Source organism: Eschrichtius robustus, chromosome 6 (assembly GCF_028021215.1).
Source record: "Eschrichtius robustus isolate mEscRob2 chromosome 6, mEscRob2.pri, whole genome shotgun sequence".
Taxonomy (NCBI): Eukaryota; Metazoa; Chordata; class Mammalia; order Artiodactyla; family Eschrichtiidae; genus Eschrichtius; species Eschrichtius robustus.
In genome coordinates this window covers 8,195,412-8,220,814 of record NC_090829.1, presented here as the reverse complement: position 1 = coordinate 8,220,814, position 25,403 = coordinate 8,195,412, and the positions used below count along the sequence as shown (strand labels likewise).

Genomic DNA, 25,403 nt, shown 5'->3' with positions numbered 1-25,403 from the left:
TCGCGGTGCGCGGGCCTCTCACTGTCGCGGCCTCTCTTGTTGCGGAGCACAGGCTCCAGACGCGCAGGCTCAGTAGTTGTGGCTCACGGGCCTAGTTGCTCCGCGGCACGTGGGATCTTCCCAGACCAGGGCTCGAACCCGTGTCCCCTGCATTGGCAGGCAGATTCTCAACCACTGCGCCACCAGGGAAGCCCCAAACTTTTAAAGTAGGTGAGGATTTTGTGCACAGGTGAGTGCACACGTGTAGCCAGGAGTCGTTGTGATTGATACACACATTGTTTTCTGGAGGCAAATATTTTAAAACCTTGAAAAGTTTCTCTTTACTATATGAAGACTTTTCTTTTCTAGCCCTTTTTATTTTTTGGTTTGTTCATCAAAATCTTCTTCCGGGAAAAATACATACTTGTTTGTTTATGGATTTAACAGATTCCCATATAATTTTTACTGAGTGCCAGGCATGTTCTAGGTTCAGTACGAATATTAACTCGGTGAATCCTTATTACAATACTCTGAAGTCGGTTCTGTTGTCATCCCTGTTTTACGGTTACGTACATCGAAGCCCAAGGCCATTCAAGTTCAAGCAAGTTCGAGATCCTTAGGTAGTGAGCTGCCCAGCTAGGATTCTGATTGGCTTCAGCGTCAATGCTTGCAGGGAGCAGGTTAGGCCAGTGTGGTCTGTTAGGGCTATGGGGACTTCTGAATGGCAGGAGCTGGGAGTGTTTAAGTTGCTCTGTGTGTCTGTCAGGATGGGATTTCTGGGTTGACATTCAGTCACCTTATGTATTCAGTTTAGGGCTGTGACTTTAACCAGCAATCTCCCCTTTGCATGAGGCCGTACAGATGGGGAGTTAGGGAAGCAGAGTTGCTGCAAAGTGAGGTTAAGGACTCCCTTTTAAGAATCTGTGCCATGTGTATTAGGAGCCACTGGAGTTGAGTGAATTAGCTGTTTTCTGAATGAATCTCTAAACTAGATTCTGAGACCCTTGGCGTTTCTGATTCACCTTCAAGAGCCCTGTTTAGTGATTCATAATAGTTTTACTCAGCACAAATAGAAGACCTACACACCGAAACCAGGATTTTACCATTTATCTTCTTTTTTTTCCTCTGATAAATAAATGTCAAATTTAGAAAAAAAAAAGTCAAATTCCACTAACCATGGGGAAGCCCATGGACTTAAAAGATTTTTTTATGCTTCGCTGGCTGGCGTATGCCGTGGAGGAAGTTGATGGACCTGTTTGCCGTCCTTCTTCAGTGACTGTCCCCGATCCACCCACAGTGAGCTGCTTGTGCCGTACCGTCCGACTATGTTTTTAGATAGAAGAGTACCATGGGCTTTCCCTGCTGCACATTCTCCTGGTTTTCCTTTTACGTCACTAGTGGCTCCTTCTCAGCTCCTCTTCTCTGAGACTTCATCAAACTGCAGTGCTCTGGAACTCAGCCTTTGGGCAGATCATTTCACTCCTCTGCTCAAGATGCTATAATGACTTCACCTCCAGTGTCCTTGCATTAAGACCTTTTATCATCTGCCCCTTTACTCTCGCTCTGGCCTAATCGCCTATTACTTTGCTAGAACTTCCAGAACCCAGTACCACAAGCTGAGTGGCTTAAACCACAGGCATGTATTGTGTCACAGTTTTGGAGGCTAGAAGTCTGAGATCAAGGTGTCAGCAGGACTGTGTTCCCTTTGAAGTCATCAGGGAAGGATCTGTTCCAGTCCTGTCTCCTAGACTCTGTTGGGACCTTGACATGTGCCAGCATCATGCAGGTCTTCACCTGGCAGCCTCACTGTGTGCATATCTGTCTGTGTGTCCAAATTTCTCCTTTTTTTATAAGGACGCCAGTCCTAGTGGGTGAGGGGCCCATCGTACTCCAGTATGACCTCATCCGTTTTTTAAAAAATAAATTTATTTATTTATTTGGCTGTGTTGGGTCTTCGTTTCTGTGCGCGGGCTTTCTCTAGTTGCGGCGAGCGGGGGCCACTCTTCATCGCGGTGCGTGGGCCTCTCACTATCGTGGCCTCTCTTGTTGTGGAGCACAGGCTCCAGACGCGCAGGCTCAGTAGTTGTGGCTCACGGGCCCAGTTGCTCCGCGGCATGTGGGGTCTTCCCAGACCAGGGCTTGAACCCGTGTCGCCTGCATCGGCAGGCAGATTCTCAACCACTGCGCCACCAGGGAAGCCCCCAACCTCATCTTAATTAGTTACATCCGCAGTGGCTCTGGTTCCCAGAAAGGCCACGTTATGAAGTACTGGGAGTTAGGACTTCAGCATATGCATTTTGGTGAGACACAATTCAAGCCACAGCACTACTGTGCTCTCCCTTGCCCCCTGTGAGGCATCATGCTGCCCTTGTTGCTGTCCTGTGAATACTTGGGTGTGTCTCTGCCCTAAGGCCTTTGCACTGTCTGTTCCCTCTGCCTGGAACATCCTTGCACCCCAACTGTCCACAGGGCTCACGAACTGCCCCCTTCTCAAGTCTGCCTTCAAATATACTTTTCTCAGTAATGCCTCCCTCCCCTGATCATACCCTTTACAATCATATCATCTCCCCTCTTCCCCACCCTGCCCCCCAATCTCCCTGATTTATTGTTTTTCTGCAGTACTCACCACCTTCTAACATACTTGGTAATTTGCTTATTTACTAGTTTTGTTGTTTGTCCTCCCCCAACGCTGACACTGGAATGTAAGCCCAACAAGGGGCTCTTTGTCTGTTTCCTTCTCTGATTTGTTCCATACACCTAGAACAGCAGTAGTTGGAGCATAACAGCAGCTGGAAAAAATGTGTATAGCTTTCTCATTTTTCTTTATCAGTTGGTTTAGTCATAGAGGTGCATGCCTTTCATACATTGGAGTAAGGCAGGTGGGAGGAGGGCATAACATATCTTAAACTATTTTCTTGAACACCATGACATAGCTTTCCTCTAGTGCCCTACACCTGGGACCTTTAGCCAGATGTCACGTTCATGATGAATTGCAATTCCTGGGGGCGGCAGGGCGCGGGTGGAGGGACCTTGCCGTCCCTCCCTGCCTGGAGCTCAGAGCATTTTCCACATACAAGATGAAACCGGATCCCTTCTGCTGAGACACTGAGAGGCCTCATTTGACTTGTTTCCACCGTCATTTAGCTATTGGAAGAGCCATCACCAAGGCTCATGGAAAAAACCAATGGTCAGCCTGAGAACTCAGGCGTCCTGACTTGCTGTGATTTTCCTCCTAGCATAAAAAGGTAGCAAGCTCCAAAAGTGACCACAAAGTGCTCTGGGAGACCCTCCTCTGGCTTCACTAGAGTGGATAGGTTTCAAAGGCCCACAGATGTCACATCCAGTTTTCTTAATAATCAAGGCCTCTCTCTCATGGGCCCCTGGTAGCCCGTGTCAGGAGCGATTCCCAGCAGGACCATGGAGCTAGGCAACTCCCTGTGCATTTCTTGGTCTTAAAATCCATCATTTTATATTAAAATTTTCTATTTGTTCTCATCCTTTGCCCTCATAAATATTGTGTATTTTTATGAGCCTCTGTCCTCATAGAATGTGGAGTGTAATGAGGGCAAGGGTGTCGTACGCATTGCTGGTTTTCCTTGTGGTGCCAGCATAGATGCTGGCACATACAGGATGCCCGAGAGCTGTTTCTTAAGCCCCAGCTGAAGTCCAGCCTCCGAGCTGCATCACCACCCAGCTTCCTGGCTTAGCACGGTGGGCAGGGACCATGCCTGGACCATTTTGGTTTAGTTTCTCCCTGGAACTCATGAATGGCCTTCAAAAGTAAAGGCTGACATATCACATTAAGCAGTGCTTTAGCCAGGAGGAAGATTGGTGGTTTGTAGGAAAGCGTGGAAGGGTGTTTCTGACATCACGAGGCCCAGGAGGTGAACTGTCTCAGCAACGTACCCAAAACGGATGAGACTTCAAAGGGAAGGCCTGGCTACACAGAGGCCATTGAGTTTTCTTCCGCCACACTCATTCCTGGCTGGCAACATTATCCACGACTGACCATAAGACAGCAGGGGTATCAGGAAGTTGACATTGACCGAGGCCACACACCAGATCCCTCAGTCCACAGGTGATAAACCCTGTCATATGTTTCCTGCACAATGTCTCCTCTGCACCTCTGCCCTGTTGGTGCTGCCCCCAGGAATCCATCTGAAAGGAAGTAGTGCCTCCTTTTTAAAATAAATTTATTTATTTTATTTATTTATTTTTGGCTGTGTTGGGTCTTCGCTGCTGCGCACGGGCTTTCTCTAGTTTCTCTCTCCGGGGAGGAGAAAGGAGGATTGAAACAGACTGAGATAGCCAAGTGTCCGTGAAAAGTATCACAGAGGGTATGTCAGCCATTGTTATTATTCTGGATTTTATGACGTTTGTGTTTGTCAACTTTTTACAGTTTGTCATTTTTTAAAAAATTATTTATTTATTTATTTATTTATGGCTGTGTTGGGTCTTCGTTTCTGTGCGAGGGCTTTCTCCAGTTGCGGAGAGCGGGGGCCACTCTTCATCGCGGTGCGCGGGCCTCTCACTATCGCGGCCTCTCTTGTTGCGGAGCACAGGCTCTAGAGCTCAGGCTCAGTAGTTGTGGCTCACGGGCCCAGTTGTTCCGCAGCATGTGGGATCCTCCCAGACAGAGCTCGAACCCGTGTCCCCTGCATTGGCAGGCAGACTCTCAACCACTGCGCCACCAGGGAAGCGCTACAGTTTGTCATTTTTGTGATGATTCTCAGCCTAAATAAATCTTCATCTTTACTCCTAATGTATTTATATTTTTTCTTACAAAATTCCTCTTGGTTTTAAAAAGCTTTAGGACTTCCAAAACCTGGATCATCCCTGCCTCCATCTTCTCCATTCTCTTTGTTACATCTTGACAAGTCTTCTGGGGTCTAATGCATAAAATTCTCAAATAAAGTTTAATCTCATTTTCCAGCTAATATTAGTAATGTCTACACGGACTGCAACTTCTAAAAAATATGTAGATATTAAATAATTAGTACTTACCAAGTCTCTAAGTATTAAAAGAAAAACTAACGCTAGCATCCCGTTATTATAGGACAGATGTAGCCAGGCAACTTGAGTAGATCTTCATAGCCTCAATGCTTCAATGAATTCCTCAGAGTTCTTATCTGTCTGCCTTCCAAATGAGGCTATGTTCATCTACATAGAAAATTACGTTTCTACAGGAGAAAATGGTTTTTTCTAATTATATTAGAAATGATATGAAATGATATGATAGCACTCATAAAAGTGCTAACAAAAGATCAAGATGAAAAAAAAAATTAATTACATGGGACTGAGTGAACTGATGAGGATGAGTATAATTTTTGTGACTTTCTGTCTGAATTAAAAAAAAAAAAATCCCACAAGGACTCAGAGGCAAAGAATATACAAATCAATTTTCACTGCAAAGTAAAGGAACTGTTACAGTGGAGGATTACTGGACTGAATGTCAATATTATGACATAGTATGAGTGTGTTTCGTGTTTGGTAACTGCAATCATTGTTGCTTTTGTTGTGGTCATCCATGTACAATGATTGGTGTCAGTCTATCTCTTGTAAAAATAAAATACAGTGTGTGTGTGTGTGAAAAAAAAAAGAAATGATATGAAATGATATAAAATGATATTTTAGAAATGGGTTTTTCTAATTATTTTCAGATATGAGAGAATTGCTAAATGCCATTTTTGCAGAATGCCTTTATTCTATAATAATAGATGCTTAAATAAAAATAAGTGTTTTATGTAGCCAAAATATATTCTAGTTTCCTGGGAAAAAAAGATGGTGGTGAAATGTTTCATCACTTCCACTTGAACTAGAATTGACTAATTAGAATTAGTGCGTGTGTGTTTGTGTATGGAGGGTAATTTTTTTGGCATTTCCAGTCATCAACATAACTGCGGTAAAGGTTTCAGAGAACATCTGTAATGCCTTGTAAAAGCCCCTATGATGCGACAAACAATACCAGCTCTCCCTTTAAATAAACTGCATTCCAAGAAAAATAGATATACTAAGCTTTGATAACAGTAAGTGTATCAGAAGAACTTTCCAGCTCAGTTATAAGATAGTTGTAGAGCCTTTGGAACCTTTGAGACTGCTGCTTTGACCACAGATAAATCTGCAGTGAGATCACTAGCATCCAATTTGTTCCAGCTCACTTTTTAGGATGAAGCCCATCTGGGAAATGAAAAAAAACCTGCATTTGCTGTCCTGAGATTTCCCAAGTGACTCCCCATGCAAGTGTCAACCTGGACCAAATCCCTGAACTTCTTTGGGTCTCAGTTTCCTCATTTTATGATACAAAGTTTTGGGGCCACATCTCCAATTCTGTTTCTGGTTCTGGCACAAATAGTCCATGGTCTTTATCTCTATCTGCATCTTAAATGGGTCAGAGCCATAAGGGAGAAGAAGAGTTATTAGCAGTCTGTGTTTCATAGATGTTGGGGGAGATGAAGACACCCCTGGAGCCCTCAAGATTCCACTGAATAATTGCTTGACACTCGGGTGAGAGTTAACGAAGGGGACATTCCAAACATAGGACATTAAAAACCGTCATCCATTATTCAGCAATTCTGTGCTAAGATTAAATTTGCATGTGGTCAAAACTTCCTACCACTATCCCCTATGAAGTAAGTCTACTGCACACTGTTTTTTACTAACACAGTCAGATTTTCCCCAGCATTGAACAGGTAACTGACTCTTGAATTGAGCCTCGGATGAAATAGTTGCCTTATGTTTGGGGCCACAAGATATTTTTTTAAAAAGCTTATCTTACTTCTTACATATACATGTATCTATTCTTTTTCAAGTACTTTTCCCATTTAGGTTATTACAGAATATTGAGCAGAGTTCCCTGTGCTGTATAGTAGGTCCTTGTCAGTTATCCATTTTAAATATAGCAGTGTGTACATGTCAATGCCAAACTCCCAATCTGTCCCTCCCCCAGCCCTTCCAAAAGCTTATCTTGACACCATTCCAACTGAATGGTCAAGTTACCTTTTTCCTCTCTTTTAAATTGTTTGCTTATTTGTTTACTTTCTCTACATTCATGCTGAGTTTGTATATTTTGTAAGTTAAATGTGCTTCTTTGGGATTGGATGCCATTGTATTACTTTTCATTTGAGGTCTCAAAGTTGACTGCTAAGAGCAAATGTTTGTGTCAGCCATTCAGTACTAACTCACATTGCTATGGTGAACCACTTTATAACTGGTCATCTGTGCCTCCTTACTTGACCATTTAGGACTCTGAAACCTCAAACTTCTAGCCCAATTCCTGGAAAGCTCACCATTTACTTGCCATTTTCTTCTATTTGTTTGGGAAATTAAAAAAAAAAAAATGTCTGCCTTTTTAAAGGTTGTACTGCTATTTCACTTTCTAGTTTCATATCAAATATTTTAATCTTTAATATCTTTCTGAGCTAAAAAGGTATGCAGAGTTAGGGATGGGGAAGATGTAAAGGAAGTTCTCTGAGATCACATAAATCGTATTTGGTGATGCACAGAGGACGTAACAAAGGCAGATGAGGACCTACAGTGACAATCAGCAACCGGCATCCAGGAACAGAGTATTTTACTCCTCCCTCAGAATAGATGGAGACCAGAAATTAGACGTTTATGCCCAAGAAAGGCAGGATTTCATCCAGCACTTATCCCAGATTGTCAAGGTGCTGACTGAGGAGGACACTGGGCGCCCAGAGACAGGAGATGCTATTGCCCGACTCAAGGAGGTCCTGGAGTACTATGCCATCCGAGGCAAGTACCGTCGGGGTTTGATGGTGCTGATAGCATTCTGGGAGCTGTCGGAGCCCAGGAAGCAAGATGCTGATAGTCTCCGGTGGGCCATGGCTGAGGGCTGGTGCGTGGAACTGTTCCAAGCCTTCTTCCTGGTGTCAGACGGCCTCATGGATGCATTCTTCGCCCGACGGGGGCAGATCTGCTGGTATCAGAAGCCAGGCATAGGTTTGGCTGCCATTCATGATGGTTTCCTCCTGGAAGCATATATCTACCGCCTGCTGAAGCTCTGCTGCTGGGAGCAGCCCTACTACCTGAACCTGATCGAGCTCTTCCTACAGAGTCCTTATCAGACTGAGATCGGACAGACCCTGGACCTCATCACAGCCCCCCCCAGGGCAGTGTGGATCTTGGCAGATTCACTGAAAAAAGGTACAGATCTATTGTCAAATACAAGACAGCTTTCTACTCCTTCTCTCTTCCTATAGCTGCTGCCATGTGTGTGGTGGGCATTGATGGGGAGAAGGAGCATGTCAATGCCAAGAAGATCCTGCTGGAGATGGGAGAGTTCTTTCGGATTTAGGATGATTACCTTGATCTCTTTGGGGACCCCAGTGTGATGGGCAAGGTCGGCACTGACATCCAGGACAACAGGTGCAGCTGGCTGGTGGTTCAGTGTTTGCAGCGGGCCTCTCCGGAACAGTGCCAGATCCTGCAGGAGAGCCGTGGGCAGAAGGAGGCCGAGAAGGTGGCCCCGGGTGAAGGCGCCAGACGAGGAGATGAATCTGCTGGCTGTGTTCACACAGTATAAGGAGGACAGTTACAGCTACCTTACGGGTCTCATGGAGCAGTTTGCTGTGCCCCTGTCCCCAGCCACCATCCTGGGGCCGGCACACAAGATCTACAAGCAGAAAAAGTCACCTAGAGACTTGAGGGTGGGGAGGGGAGGCTCTCAAACAATTATTGTCTAACCTGTAAAAGAAAAGAAAGACCTACGGTGATACATCTTCTATTGATTTGTGCTTCTCTGTAGGAGAAGGTGTAACAGTCTTAAAAGACAGAGCCAAGATTTCTGTTAAGACTAATAGGCATGGAGTGGTTATTCTCTTGGTAGTTTCAAAGTAAAGCTTTTTTACATGGGAAATAGAGTAGTCTAACTCAAACAGGAGATCAGTTTTTCTTCGACATTGAATAAAGGCAAATTCTGACACATTTCAATGGTGAGTACATTATACGTTCCACCTTAGAAAATATTTAACCTTATTCCAGCCATTAGGTGTTTTAATCACTTGACAACGTAATTCATTAAAAGTTGCTTTGCAGTCTGTGGCTAATTAGTCTGGTAACATTTATTTTGTTTACCTGAACCTTGCTTGCTTTGAAAATTGTGAATCCTGGCTAGTCTGTGTTTAAAGATAAATAAACCATTTATAATGATCTGAAATGTCATTTAATTCTCACTCCTTTTCAAAGGCATTCATTCCAACAAGGGTGAGAGAAACTGAGTTTTCTTAAGGCTCATTTGGTTTTGATTTTTAACAAAATATATCACTGATTAAAGTAAAACCAGACCTTTTGTTGTTTTACCAAGACTAGAATCACCACTCACTCTCAGGGATATATTTTGGGCAAAGTGTTGCTGGTTACTGCACAAACCCTGCATAAGGTCCAGCCCCTGACCTCGAGGGGCTTATAGCTTATAGTGATGACGGATATATAGAAATGTAACCCAGAGGTGGCTTTGGAAAATGATAGAATGGAGTAAAAGACGGTTCAGCTGAAGTTGAGGGAAGAAAAACAGAAGAGTGAGAGAAAAAGAGGATCCGAATGGGATATTGATGTGGTTTCAGGAATAGACCAAGATAAGGATGAAGACAAAGGCTGTAGTCAGAATATGGAGAATTTAATGCTAATATACGTGTTTGGACTTTATTCTTAGCTCTTGAAATCAAATGCTAATGTGAAAGAAGATTTGAGGAGATAAAAGAGAGTTACAGAACGTTAGAGCAGGAAGGGTCCATAAAAATCCAATCCATTGTTTTACAGATAAGGAAACTGAGACACAGAGAGGTTAAGTGACTTACCAGAGGTCCCATAGTATATCAGTAGCATAGTGGGGCCATAGACTTGTCTGCTGGCTCCCAGCCTAGACATCTTTTTATCCCATCACGCTATAGTAGGCTATTCAAGGGCAAAGTCTTCATAGGTACTGCTTCTTGAACATGTAGTAGATTGGCCTAGTTGTCATTGTTTTTGACATCTGTTTTCCTCCTAAGGGCTTCTAAGAATGATAGCTTTCTTCCTGATTCCTGAATGTGGTGTGTATATTCACTATATGTAATAACTTGCCCTTCATGTGTAAGATTCTGCTTCCAAAATCATTGGCTTGCTGCGTGGCTTTTGGAAGGTGGTGTGTTTTATTGATGTGGACTTGAAAGTTCCTTGTAATCATTATCCTCTAGAATAGGCATTCCCATCTAGTCTGGAAGTCCTTTTGTTTCTTGGGCTCCTGCATTCATAGGTGACAGATTCAGACAGTATTTATGTCCATGACATGGAACTAAAGTTAGCACAAAATTGTATGTCTACCTTTAAGATACTTATGTTATTTTCTCCCATAAAGTATTTGTGCTATTGTTGTAGGTTGGGTGTATGTACATGCCAGTGATTTAAAGTGAGGCGTATTGTTTGTATATTCACAGATGTTTATTATGAATTCAGTGCCTATGAAAAGTGATACTTTGAGTAAACCACATTGTCAGGAATGGCAAATATATACTTTGAAATAACCCTTTTGATTTGAAATTCTTCTTGACCATATAAAGCTTCCTCCAGTCTCAGATATTCCAGTAGTGTAAATACTAAATACTATCTTGTAAAGGCATAACTTGAAAAATGCTTACAGCCTTCATATTGGGCATACGGATTGTACTGAGCAGTGCTTCAACTACCAGCAGTGTTGGCTGGATGGCTTTGGGAAAGGTAGCACCTACTGTATTTATTTTATAAAATGTCTGCATATATTTGGTATAATTATATATTTGTGTGTGTGTGTAAATGTGTGTGTGTGTGTGTTTTGATCAGTAGTAGTTGGAATACCCAGAGACTTTTTGCCTCAACTGTTACAAGGGTGTGCTTGGTATTTTGTGGAGACCAAGACCCTCAAAAGAAGATATAGTTTGTATAATCCTTGTCTTGATAAGGCCTTGGCACCAAGAAACTGAGTTACGTTTGGGAGGCATCAAGCTTTATTTAGCATTAAGGTTTCTGCTCCAACATCACACAAACACAAACACACACACACACACACACACACACACACACACACACACACACACACACACGACAGTTCACTCTGCAGGAAAGGCAGCTGTTAACTTGCTAATGCTCAGGCCTTCCAGGCTGTGCTCAGCAAAGCTCTTAGCAGGTGCCATTCACGTGAGACTACAAGACAGGGGTCTGAATAGCGCCCCCTGCAGTTTTTCATTGCTCTGCAAATGCAGTACTCATCTTAAAATGTTCCCTAAAGATTTTCAATAACAGGAAACACCACCAGCACGCATGCGATCTGCAGTTTATGTACAGTCTGAACATCCACAGTGCCCCATTTTCTCATCCCTGAACTTCCACTAGACCACAAGACTTCGGGTCTTTTCACAGCTGTGCTTCCAAGTCTTCGCCTGGATTCTTCACTGGGCTCCTTTTGCCTGGATTAGATCCAGTGACTCCTTCAAATCACCAGCTGGAATTTGTTGCTTACTTTCAGGCATAATATGGGAAGTATCATCATCCCCCTTCGGAGCCAACATCACCCTTTGGGTGCCGCAATCTGGTTTTCCTGCTAATCTCAAAAACCAGACAGAACATCTCCCTCCCTCTGTGTTTCTTCCTTAGCCTCTCTTGTCCTTGATTCTTCCTTTTACTCATTTCTTCCCAACCCAGGCAAAGCTTCTATTCTCTGTAGTATTACTGATCTGTACCCCCAAACGGGCCAGTGTTTTATTCTCTTCTGATATCACAGTGAAGTGGAGGGGATGGAGAGTAAGATGGTAATGCATGATACTTTTCCTTATTGAGAACTTTGGCTCCTAGAAGTGATCTGTTGTCCAGATTAGGAACCACGTATACATGAGAACTCAAGAATTCCCAACAATAACCTTGGGCTGTGTTTGAATATGAGTGCTTTGTTTTCAGTACAGAGCTTGACAGGAGATACACACAGAGGCAGACACATGTTATAAGTGGTACAGACATAGAAAGTATATCAACTACCTACACCCTATGGAGATTAGGAAAAAGAGTTTAGCATAAAATAACAGTAACCAAAACTTTTAAAACATCTTGTTTATGCCAGAGACTCAGTGAAACGTTCAGCATGTAGTCTGAGAACCAGGTTCTCGCATCAATCCTGAAGTGCAGGTAACTTGCAGCCTCCTTGTGACACCTTAGTGAGCTGAAACACAGTTAACAATTAGGCGTCAGGATTTGGGTGCAAGTCTGTCAGGATTCAAGGATCTTGTGTTTCCAGGGTACATGATGCCTATGAAAATAAAGATGCTTGAATGGGAGGGGAGCTGCCATGTGGGGCAGCCCCCCGTGCATAATGCTGTGCACTTTCATGCATTCCTCTTTCAGACCCCCTAAAAGTCACATGAATGCAGTTATCCTTCCAACTTAGACCCTTGAGTGGAGGGAGGAGACTAATTTGCTCAGGATGACACAGCCACAAAGGGAAAAGCCAGAATTTGAGTTCAAACAGTGTGACTCTGGTGCAGGGGTCTGGAAACTGGCCCGCAGGCCTGTCTGGCTCACCTTCTGTTTTCGAACAACAGGTGAGTTAGAGAATAGTGGTTGCATTTTTAAATGGTTCAAAAGAATGAAAAGAATACTTCATGACAATACTTGTTTATATATTTTCTATGACTTCTTCCATGCTATGACAGAGTTGAGTGTTAGTGAGACTAGATGACCCTCAAAGCCTGAAATACTTAGACTCAGGCCTTTTACAGAAAAAGTTTGCTGATCCCTACTCTAAAATCTACATTCTTAACCTTTAGGCTATACTTTTCTACTTGATCATGTTAGGCTCATATGGAGTACGATTAGAATTTCTAGATTATTTTGCACCATGTGAGAGTTTAAAAAAAACAAAAAAACATCTGGGACCCTTTGTAGGAGAGTGGTACAGATGTGAAATTTTTAAAGCAGCTTGAAGAAACCATAAAATAGATTCTATATTGTATTTAGGAAAATAGGATAAATGTTTTCCTCACACCATTGCTAGCTCTGTGACTCATTAGAAAAAATTTGTCCCCATTGACAAATAAAATGGAGGTTTATTCATGTTTTACATCACCAATATATTTAGCTTATTTGTATTCATTTGTATTCATCATGTTATTTTCCAAAATAGATAAAAAGTAAAACATTAGCTGGAAAGTTATAAATAAAGCCCCATACTTACTGCTTTGGCTAATAAGGCCTATGAGAAAGGATAAAGGAACTAGCCTACCAATGAAAAAGACTGATATTCAAAATACCTACTGTGTGTTATCCACTTTTATGGGCAATAACTGATTTTATTCCTACACCATTTCATGGTTAAGGGCACTAAGGCTTAGAGGTAAAGTAACTGCTGTATGTCATGCAGCTAGTAAGTGACAAAGCCAAACCAGATCTTTCAACTCCAAATTTGGTGTCTTCTTATAAAAGAAATTCCATGGCACTTATCATTTCAGGTTGTAAACTAGTCTAGAATTACCTCATCTAGTGGGACAATCGATTCTCTTTCTAAATGTTGGTCTTTGTTTGATTCTGTTGCTTCTGTCTGTTATTAGTTGTTCAAAAGTAGGAAAGAAGTTGAAGTAAATAATATTGCCATTAATTTGTACTTAACACACATAAAAAATAGTTGAAAATGTTGATGCAAAAGAATGTGTTTTAATAACTTGAGAGTTTCAGTGAATTTTATTCCCAGTTTTTTATAGAAATCGGAGAGAGAACTTTCTTGATTTCCATGTATATGACTAATTTTCACTTGTGATTGGTGATTATCACAATTTTATATTTGCAAAGGCTAAAAACAGAAGATTAATGAAGTCTAAATAAACAGTGGACTATTTCACGTTACTTAGAACCAGGTAGCACAGATACCAGACTTGATAATGAGAGAAGACGGATCAGCTACATGGTTTTAGATGGTTGTTATAAAAGGTGACAGCAAAATGCATAATATGTCATTGGTTACAGATACCAAAAGTTGTCCCTTCTTTTGCTTTAAAAAATGTTTTAATTTTGAAATAGATATAATCAGATAAAACCAATGATCGTCTCTGAGTCTTTATGTAATATAAGCATCTATTCACTTATTCCTAAGAATAAAGAGATTGTTTGCACTTAGAAAAATTTCAGACTTTGATGAAATCAAGGTCAATATGAATATGTACTAGTGTGTACTTGTGTTTATATCTTTTAAAAGGCTTATCTCCTGTGGACATGTAATTTGGCACAGTGCTTTTGTTCTTTGGAAAGCAATTTTGCAATAATGTGCCAGGAGTTTTAGAAATGTTCTTAACCTTTGAACCCAAACTTTTAACTTCTAGAAATTTGCCTTAGGACACATGTGAAAGATGTCCATTACTGTGTTAGTTAAGGAGTGAAAATTTTTAAATAATCTGATCACACAAGTGTAAGAAAATGTTTAACAAACTAAAACATATCCAAAGCATGAACTAGTTTGCAGTCAGTAACATGATGCTCAAAATATATATTTACTACCATGGGGAAAACTTGTACTAACTGAAAATGAGGGATCCTATTTTTTTATTGATTATATTTCAATATAAAATATGCACATGTACTTTTATGATGACACTGATCGAAATATATTGCATTTTTCTTTCTGTTTATACATGTTCCCCATTAGATGATACATAATTTGAGGGCAGGGATTGTGTTTTATTCAGTATATTTCTCTTATACATAATGCTTGGGAAGCTGTAGACGATCTACAACTTCTTTTGAATGAATAAGAAAGATGATAGAAAATGATCTGGTTGTCTTTATATAAATTACCTTTTTTACATATTACATTTTATTTAGTACTTTATTATGTGTATGATCAGAACAGATCATTTTAAAAGTAATAGTACATTTATATATTAGAAAAGAAAGATGACATCTTTTCTCCAGAACTTCTGGTAGCGTAGATCATTGTGAAATGGTTCTTTGTAATTTGGTTCTAGTTTAAATAACCCTCTCTTAATGGACCAACCTACAAGAGCAGATCTATTGCTTGGCTTCCTTTCTACCCCAGGGTATTCTTTTACAGAATGAAAGTAACCAACAATACAATGCTGAATCATTATTAGCTCTAATTTGGGAGATTGTGCCTTAAGATAATGGGTGTTTGGGGTCTGATTCTGTTGAAGGCTACTTACTCTAGGCTCTTGTTTCATCAAAGGATCTCATCTTCATTCGCAAACATTCCTTTTCTCCCAGAATCATCTTCCACGGTGCCCTTGCCAGGTAAATACAACATTGCCCGAGATATTAAATCAGTACATCAAATTAATTGCAATGAGTTGAGACCTGACACCCACAGTGAATACACAATACTTAGATCAAGTCAGAGGTCACTATGCTGAATTGCTTTTAAAATCTTTGAATTATACATTTGAGATGTTTGGTGCTGTATCTCAGTTGGAAATTGTTTTTAGCAAGAGAATCGTTGGGAAGAATTAGTGCTACAAAATTTTTTGTTTTGTTTTTTAAAGAAAAATACATGGTCAAACGGGAGCCTCTCGCATGATCAGCAAACAAAACACACCCCACAGATTTATTAACTTCAATCAATAGATTGCAAATGTCCTAATGTAACTGGAATATGTTATCTCTGTTTGGTTGCCAAGAAGATAATCTGACTCTTGGTTTTATTTCCCCAACCATATTCTTCACTCAGACTCTAGAACTGAAAGTCTCTTAACAATTTCAGCAGAGGGATTTTTGATATAGAAAGATTTGAGCTATAAGGAAACCAAATGTCCCATCTAACAGAGAAGAATTACCATCTGCACATGCTATGAAGGCCTACCTCACCATTGACCTCCCAGTTCATCTTATGCTTCAATTTCCAGGCTTGCATAGAATTTAGAGATGATCTACAATAGCCTCTGAGGCGCTTTTGTGAAAATTAGAAAAAGGAACACATGTTGGGCAGATCAGTTTGAAAAAGGGACCTCCTGGGGGGTACTAAGTAGCATCTTAGGGCATAAGCCTGGTCACCAGCCCCCTACCAGCCCTTTGGTTGTTATCCTTTGTGAAGTGTGCAAATGCACAACTCTGGATGGCAGCCCTGGGTAAAGGGTGAGTGTGAGGGTTGTATTAAATATTTGAGAGATACGATATGAAAGGAACACATCCAAGTCTCAATTGGCACGGGTCATACGTGTTTAGTTACCTACAGGTCTCCTAGAATTAGTTTTTGACTATTTCAGAAAATACCAGTCCTGCTCATTCCAAATCCAGAAAGCACGAGTAACAGCCTATTTTGATGTATTGCCAGTGTTTCACCTACAAAATGGCAATTTTCTATTGTTCAACCTAGATAGTTCCATGCTATCAGCAGCACCGGGCCATTTTCTGATGTTCTCATTACAAATGCTATTTATCTCCTTACACCTCATGCATTGATCTTCTTTCTCCATGTAAAAACCAAACTGGAATCATAAGTGGCTGTCATCTCTGCCTGGCTCTGTTAACTCTTGATAGTACTGAAAACAGTTTTGATTTAATATTATCATTACCGTCAGCACCCTGAGTGGGTGCCAATTTCAGGAGACCATAGTAAGTGAAGGACTTTTTGTAGGTGGACAGTTTGTAGCAGAAGAGTCACCAGCAGCATTTGCTAATTATACCTAGTAAAAATTATGGGATTCATTGCTGGGTAAATATTTTACAAAATACATATACTGTTTTTGTAGGTCCTCATGTTTAGTTATAATTTAGCTCTTTGAATGAAATAAATGAATTCTTGCCTCCTAATATAACGATTATTCCAAAGACATACAGATGGCCAACAATCATATGAAAAGATGCTCAATATCTCTAATTATTAGAGAAATGCAAATCAAAACTACAATGAGGTATCACCTCACATCAATCAGAATGGCCATCGTCAAAAGGTCTACAAATAATAAATGCTGGAGAGGGTGTGGAAAAAAAGGGAACCCTCCTATACTTGTTGGTGGGAAAGTAAATTGGTGCAGCCACTGTGGAGAACAACATGGAGATTCCTTAAAAAACTAAAAATAGAGTTATGATATCATCCAGGGGTCACACTTCTAAGCATATATCCAGAGAAAACTGTAATTCGAAAAGATATATGCACCCCAATGTTCATAGCAGCACTATTTACAATAGCCAAGACATGGAAGCAGCCTAAATGTCCATCAACAGATGAATGGATAAAGAAGATGTGGTATATATACACAATGGAATATTAGTCATAAAAAAGAATGAAATAATGCCTTTTGTAGCAACATGGACGGACCTAGAGATTATCATATTAAGTGAAGTCAGACAAATACTATATGATATCACTTATATGTGGAATCTAAAAAAAACGATACAAATGAACTTATTTACAAAACAGAAATAGACTCACAGACATAGGAGACAAACTTATGGTTACCGAAGCTGATAGAGGTGGGGGTAGGATAAATTAGGAGTTTGGGATTAATGGGTACACACTACTACATATAAAGTAGGTAAACAACAAGGACATTCCATATTAGCACAGGGAGCTAGATTCAATATCTTGTAATAATCTATAATGAAAAAGAAGCCAAAAAAGAATATATATATATATATATATATATATATATATATATATATATATATATATATAGTGTGTGTGTGTGTGTGTGTGTGTATAATGTATGTATGTATATGTAACTGAATCAATTTGTTGTACCCCTGAAAATAACACAACACTGTAAACAAATTATACTTCAATTTAAAAAAAGGTAAAAAAGAAAGGTTATTGAATTTACTATTAAAAATGTAAGATAAGAGAGGGAGGAAGGTTCAAAATGGCAGGATAGGAAGATCCTGAATGCACCTCCTCCGAAGGATAAAACAAATCTACAAAGACATATGGGATAACTCTCTTGAAAAGGGACCTGAAAACAGAGCCTCCACAACAAAAGAAGACAGCATCAAGACAGGTAGGAGAGGCAGAGACAAGGTCTCACCAAGGAAAAAACCACACCCCAGCTGTGGCGATCCACATCGAGAGGGATCTCAAAAGTATGGATCTTTGACCTGAGGAGTGAGGAACTCAAGCTCCACTTCAGGCACCCCAACTCCTAGATTTTGCACAGAAGAGATGAGCCTCCAAAACAACTGGCTTTGAAAATCCAGGGAAAGTATACCGCAGGGAATGGAAAGCTTAGTCTTAAAAATCTTGAGCACAGACACACTTGATCCAAAAACCAGTGCAAAAACACCAGACTGAAAAGCACAGGGACGTAAGTGAAGGGAACCCACTTACTAATTTTGAAGCATTTGCTGGAGAGGCAGGAACCAGGTGGGAACCTCGCCAGGGACTGAGACACTGGTGGAAACAAGTTTTTTCATCTCAGGCTGCCTTGCTAATGCCAGCACTCGCAGGCACTGTTTTAGAATTCTCCCTCTAATCAACTAACAAGTGCTAGTGGGTGTGCCCTGCTGACAGCCCTGCTTACCCTTGTGCCTTTGTCAGGACTCACAGCTGGTTGAGCAGTGTTCCCACAGCAGCTGTGACTGGGCCCACAGCGTGTCTGGAGGCCAGCCCTGCCCAGCATTATGCTGCAGCAGTAGTCCTGGCCCCACCACTATAGGAAGACACACACAGCACGCATAGTGGACCCCTAGAGTGCCTGGTTCTGGTGGCCAGGTGGGATTACATTTCTAAGTCCCACTTATGTCCTAAATAAGGCCAATCCTTCAAGAATGGTAGAGATAGCTGATTTACCTAATAAGTAGAAAAAACACAGAGACTTAGGCAAAATAAGGAGAGAGAGGAATATGTTTCAATTGAAAGAACAAGACAAAACTTCAGAAAAAAGAACTAAACGAAACAGAGATAAGCAGTCTATCTGATAAAGAGTCAATGGTAATAAAGATGTTCACTGAGCCTGGGAGAAGAGTGTATGAACACAGTGGGAAGTTCAACAGAGACAGAAAATATAAGAAAATACCAAATAGAAGTTATAATTGTCCTGAAAAATACACTCAAGGTGTTCAAATACAGACTGGATGAGGTAAAGAATGATTCAGTGAGCTGGAAGACAAAACATTGGAACTCACCCAGACAGCAGAAAAGTGAAAAAAGAATTAAATAAAAGTAAGGATACCTTATGGGATCTTTTGGACAACATCAAGCAGAATAGCGTTCACATTATAGGGGCCCCAGAAAGAGGAGAGAGAGAAAGGACCAGAAAAAAATTGAATAAACAATGGCTGTAAAATTCCCTAATTTGGGGAAGGAAACAGACATCCAGGTCCAGGAAGCCCAGACGTTTCAAATAAGATGAATGAACCCAAAGACACACACACCAAGACACATTCTAATTAAAAAGAAGTTAAAGAGAGACTCCTAAAAGCAGCAAGAGAAAAATAACTTGTTATATACAAGGGAAATCTTATAAAGCTATCCACGGATATTTCAGCAGAAACTTCATAGGGTAGAAGAGAGTGACATGACATATTCAGAGTGCTAAAAGCAAAAACATTCCAACATAGAATTGTCTACCCAGCAAGGTTATCATTCAGAATTGGAGGAGAGAGAAAGAATTTTTCAGACAATCAAAACTAGAGAAGTTCATTACCACTAAAATGGCCTTACAAGAAATGCTAAAGGGACTTCTAAGGGCACTAATTAGTAACAAAAAAAAAACCCCATGAAAGTAAAAATCTCATTGGTAAAGGTAAATGTATAGTAAAGGTAGTGATTAATCACTTATAGAGCTGGTATGAAGTTTAAAAGATGAACGTAGTAAAAATAACTACAACTACAGTAATTAGTTAAGGGATACACAAAATACAAAGATGTACAATGTGACATCAAAACACAGACCACTGGGGGGGAGGTGTAGTAAAAATTTTGAGTTTTAGAATGTGCCCAAACTTGCTGTCAACTTAAAAATAGACTGTTAAATATATAGTCTGTTATACGTGAACATGATGGTAACCACAAAGCAAAAGCCTGTAGTAGATACACAAAAGATAATGAGAAAGGAACATAACCATAACACTAAGGGAAACCACCAAAGCACAAGGGAAGAGAACAAGAGAAGAAGAAAGGAACAGAGAGGAACTACAAAAACAGCTAGAAAACAATTAACTCTATGCCATTATGCAAATGGACTAAATGTAAATGGACTAAATTCACTAATGGAAAGACATAGAGGGGCTGAATGGATTTTTTTAAAAAGGCATATGTATATGCTGCCTAAAAGAGATTTACTTCAAAAAAAGAAAGACTGAAAGTGAAGGGATGGGAAAAGATATTCCATGCAAAAAGAAATGAAAAGAAAGCTAGAGTAGCTATACTCACAGCAGACAATATAGACCTTAAAACACAGACTGCACTGAAAGAAAAAGAGAGTCATTACATAGTGATAAAGGGGTCAAATTAGCCAAAAGATATAACAATTATAAATGTATATGCACCCAACTAAGGAGCAGTAAGACATACATGGCAAACATTAACAGGCTTAATGGAGAAACTGAAAGCAATACAATAATAGTAGGGGATTTTAACAGCCCACTTACATCAATGGATAGATCATCCAGACAGAAAATCAATAAGGAAATATTGTCTTCAAATGATGTTAGACCAGATGATCTTAATAGATATGTATAGAACATTCCATCCAAAAGCAGAAGAATACATATTCTGCTCCAGTGCACATGGGACATTCTCCAGGATTGATCACATGTTAGGTCACAAAACAAGTCTCAATAAATTCAAGAAGATTGAAGTTATATCAAATACCTTCTCTGACCACAATTGAATAAAACTAAAAATCAATCACAAGAAAAAAAAAAAAACAGAAAAATATGGAGATTAAACAACTGAACAACCAATGGGTCATCTAAGAAATCAAAAGAGATATCAAAAAAAAAGAATACCTACAGAAAAATGACAACAGAAATATGATGTATCAAATATCTATGGGATTTTTGTAATCCTTAGCAGTAAAAGTGGATCTCAGAGAAATTCAGACCAATACAGGCCAACCTCAAGAAACAAGAGAAATCCTAAATAAACAACCTAACTTTACACCTTCAGAGACTAGGAAAAGACAAACAACCAAAGCACAATATTATAAGAAAGGAAATAATAAGGATCAGAGTGGAAATAAATGAAATAGAGACAAAAAAAAATAGAAAAGGTCAATGAAACTAAGAGCTGGATCTTTGAAAAAATAAACAAAATTGACAAACCTTTAGATAGACTAACCAAGAAACAAGAAGAGAGGACATAGAAGTAAAAAAGATGTTACAACTGATACCACAAAAATACAAAGGATTATGAGATTATTATGAACAATTATCAACCAACAAATTGAACAACTTAGAAGAAAAGGATAATCCTAGAAACATACAATCATCCAAGACTGGATCATGAAGAAATAGAAAAAACAAATAGATGAATTACTAGTAAGGAGATTGAATCACTAATCAAAAATTTCCCAAAGAGCAAAAGTCCATTACCAGAGGACTTCACTGGATAATTCTACAAATCATTCAAAGAAGATTTAATACCTATTCTTCTCAAATTTTTCAAAAAAATTGAAGAGAAGGCAAATCTTCCAAACATATTTTATGAAGCCCTGAGTCAGAAAACAGACAAGGACACTTCAAAAAAAAAAAAATTATGTGAAAATAATCTTGATGATTTAGATGCAAAAATCTTAAACAAAATATTAGCAAACAATACATTAAAATAATCATACACCAAGATCAGGTGGGTTTTATTCCAGAGATGCAAGAATGTTTCAATATGTGATAATCTGGAATATGATACACCACATTTATAAAACAAAGGATAAAAATCATATGATCACCTCAGTTGATGCAGAAAAAGCATTTAACAAATTTAACATCCATTTATAATAAAAACTTTCAACAAAGTGGGTATTGAGGGAATTTACCTCAACATAATAAAGGCCATATATGACAAACCTACAGCTAACGTTTCACCAACAATGAAAGGGTGAAAGCTGTTCCTCTATGATCAAGAACAAGGCAAGGATACTCACTCTAGCCACTTTTATTCAACATAGCTTTGAAGTCCTAGACACAGCAATTAGGCAAGTAAAAATAAAGGCAAGAAAAAATAAAAGGAATCCAACTTGGAAAAGAAGTAAAACTCTCACTATTTGCAGATGACATGACACTTATATAGAAAATCCTCAAGACTCCACCAAAAATCTGTTAGAACTAATAAACAAATTCAGTAAAGTCATTGGATACAAAATTTATAGAAATCTGTGGTGTTTCTATATACTAATAACCATCAGAAAGAGAAATTAGGAAAACAATCTCATTTGCAATGGCATCAAAAAGACTAAAACACCTAGGAATAAATTTAACCAAGGTGGTGAGAGACCTGTATACTGAAAACTATAAGATGCTGATTAAAGAAATTTAAGAAGATACAAATAAGTGGAAAGATATTCCATGTTCATGGATTGGAAGAATTCATATTTTTATTCATTTTATTCATTCATATTTTTATTCATTTTATTTTTTCATACTACCCAAAACAATCTGCAGAGTCAATGCATTTCCTATCAAAATTCCAACAGTGTATTTCACAGAAATAGAACAAGTAATTCTAAAATTTGTATGGTCCTACAAAGATCTCAAGTAACCAAAAATCTTGAGAAGGAAGAACAAAGCTAGAGGTATCACACTCCTGATTTCAAACTATACTACAAAGCTATAATAATCAAAACAGTATGGTAACTGACACAAAAACAGACACACAGATCAATGAGATAGAATAGAGAGTCCAGAAATAAACCCACACATATTTGGACAATTAAGTTTTTGGCAAAGGAATAAAGAACAAACAATGGAGAAAGGATTGTCTCTTTAATAAATGGTGTTGGGAAAACTGGACAGCTATGTGCAAAAGAATGAAACTAGACCACTATATTAAATCATACAACAAAATTAATTCAAAATGGATTAAAGCCTTGAATGTAAGACCTGAAACCATAAAATTCCTAGAAGAAAACAAAAATGGTAACCTCTTTGACATCAGTTTTAGTGATGTTTTCATGGATATGACTCCAAAGGCAAGGGAAACAAAAGCAAAAGTAAACAAATGGGATTACATCAAAATAAAAAGCAATTGCACAGGGAAGGAAACCATCAACAAAATGAAAAGGCAACCTACTGAATGGAAGGAGATATTTGCAAATAATATTCTGATAAAGGTCTAATATCCAAAATATATTAAAAAAAAAAAACAAACCTCACACAACTCAACAACAAAAACACAACCCAAATGGGCAGAGAATCTGAATAGGTATTTTTGCAAAGAAGACAGACAGATGGCCAACATATATGAAAAAATGTTCAATGTTACTAATTATTAGGGAAATGCGAATCAAAGCCATAGTGAGATATCACCTCACACATGTTAGAGTGACTGTTATTGAAAAAACATGTAATAACAGATGTTGGATGTGGGGAAAAGGGAACTCTCATACACTGTTTGTGAGGCTGTGTTTTGGCGCTGCCACTATGGAAAACAATATGGAGTATCCTCAAAAAATTAAGAGTAGAACTACCATATGACCCAGATATTTCACTTCTGGATATTTATCTGAAGTACATGAAAACACTAATTTACAAATATATAGGCACTCTTATGTTCATTGTAGCATTATTTACAATAGCCAAGACATGGAAACAGCCTAAGGGCCCATCGATGGATGAATGGATAAAGAAGATGAGGTATATATACACACTGGAACACTCTTCAGCCATAAAAAGAATGAAATCTTGCCATTTGTGACAACATGGATGGACTTTGAAGATATGATGCTATGTGAAATAAATGATATGGAGACAAACACTGTATGATTTCACTCCTATGTGGACTTCAAAAAAAAAAGGAAACAATCAAATGAAGTAAAACTAAACAAACAGAGGTACAGAGATCAGACTAGTGGTTGCCAGAAGATAAGGGGATTGAGAAAAATGGGTGAAGGGGGTCAACTCTATGGTGATGGATGGTAACTAGACTTGTGGTGGTGATCAGTTTGTAGTGTATGTAGATGTTGAATTATAGTTCTGAAACATATATGTAAGATAACTGAACTTTCAGAAACTCTGGCACTCATGCTTATGTGCTTTGCTTCCTTGTTTACTGTAAGAAAAGAAAGGAAGGGAGGGAAGAAGGAAGGAAGGAAGGGAAGGAGGGAGGGAGGAAGGAAGGGGGGAGGGAGGGAGGAAGGAAGGGGTGAGGAAGGAAGGAAGAAAATTAGTTAAATATCCGTCCTTAGAGGAATAGATAAACTGATATATGCCTACAGTAGAGTAGTTAAAATGAAACAATTAAATAAAATATAGATTTATCAATGTGAATAGGTCTCAAAAACAAAATTTACTGGGAGTGGGGGAACAGACTTCACAATGATCCATCAGGAATGATACAGTTTTTTGTAAATTTTAGAAACACATAAAACTTTTCTGTATGCTGTTTAAATACACACACAGAAAGCATGATGGAAATGTAAAAACAAAGATGAGTTGGATACATGTCCACTCCAGAATTATGTGTGTTTCTGGGGAAAGATGAGAGGGACTAACATTGAGGAAGGCAAGTCAACTGCATCTCTAACATTGTAAAATGAAAAATTAATCTGGAAAGATTTTAATATTCATTAATTCTTGAGGATATGTACCTAGGTGTTGTTCACATTACTCTCTTTAATTTTTACATTTGAATATTTAATAATAAAAACCATATGACCATGATCATCTATGTAAGTCTGTTGTAACACAGTCCCACACTTCCCAGTATAAAAACATGAGAATCTTTTAATAGTATAATAATGGCTCCATAGATTCTCCAGAGGGATTTCGACTTCCATAGCTCTCCCATGTGGAATACTGAGGCTGTAGGGGCTTCATAGAAATAGCTGAATCATTCGAGAAGTCTTCCTTTGGGTGAGGTTAGGTCTGTGCAACTCTTTGGCTAACAACAGCAAGAAAGGTGTAGATAGACATACTTGTTAAATCACATACTATCTACTCTTTTCTTCTCTCACCCTTTTGCTCACTCCCTCTCCAACCTGTTAATATTTTTATGATGCATTTCTCTAGAGCCTTTTGCTGGGGAGGCAGGAGAACAGGAAAACGCTGTTATGTGTGGTGCATGTTTGCATCTGTTGAAGGTGGGGTAAGAGGGAACTGGTTAAAATCTGGTACGTAAGAGAGACAGAAAAACTAAGACTGGAGAAAACTAATCTGTAATTCTTCTAGTGATTTGGAAAAACGCTCCTGAGATTTCTCCTTTACTTTCCTACTACACTTCACTGTGATACCAAAAGTGTGGGTTTTTCTGCACATCAAGCAAATCAGCCACACCAGCTGGGTGTCCTATGATTTAACATCATATCCCAGAG

General features: G+C 39.2%; 1 protein-coding gene and 1 pseudogene across 1 annotated transcript in view; both read left to right on the top strand.

The window, feature by feature from the left end:
• The window catches only part of KCNH8 (potassium voltage-gated channel subfamily H member 8), a 392,473-nt gene that overhangs the window by 82,208 nt on the left and 284,862 nt on the right, over nt 1-25,403 (top strand). The window lies entirely within an intron of this gene.
• LOC137766099 (farnesyl pyrophosphate synthase pseudogene) lies at nt 7,500-8,681 on the top strand (annotated as a pseudogene).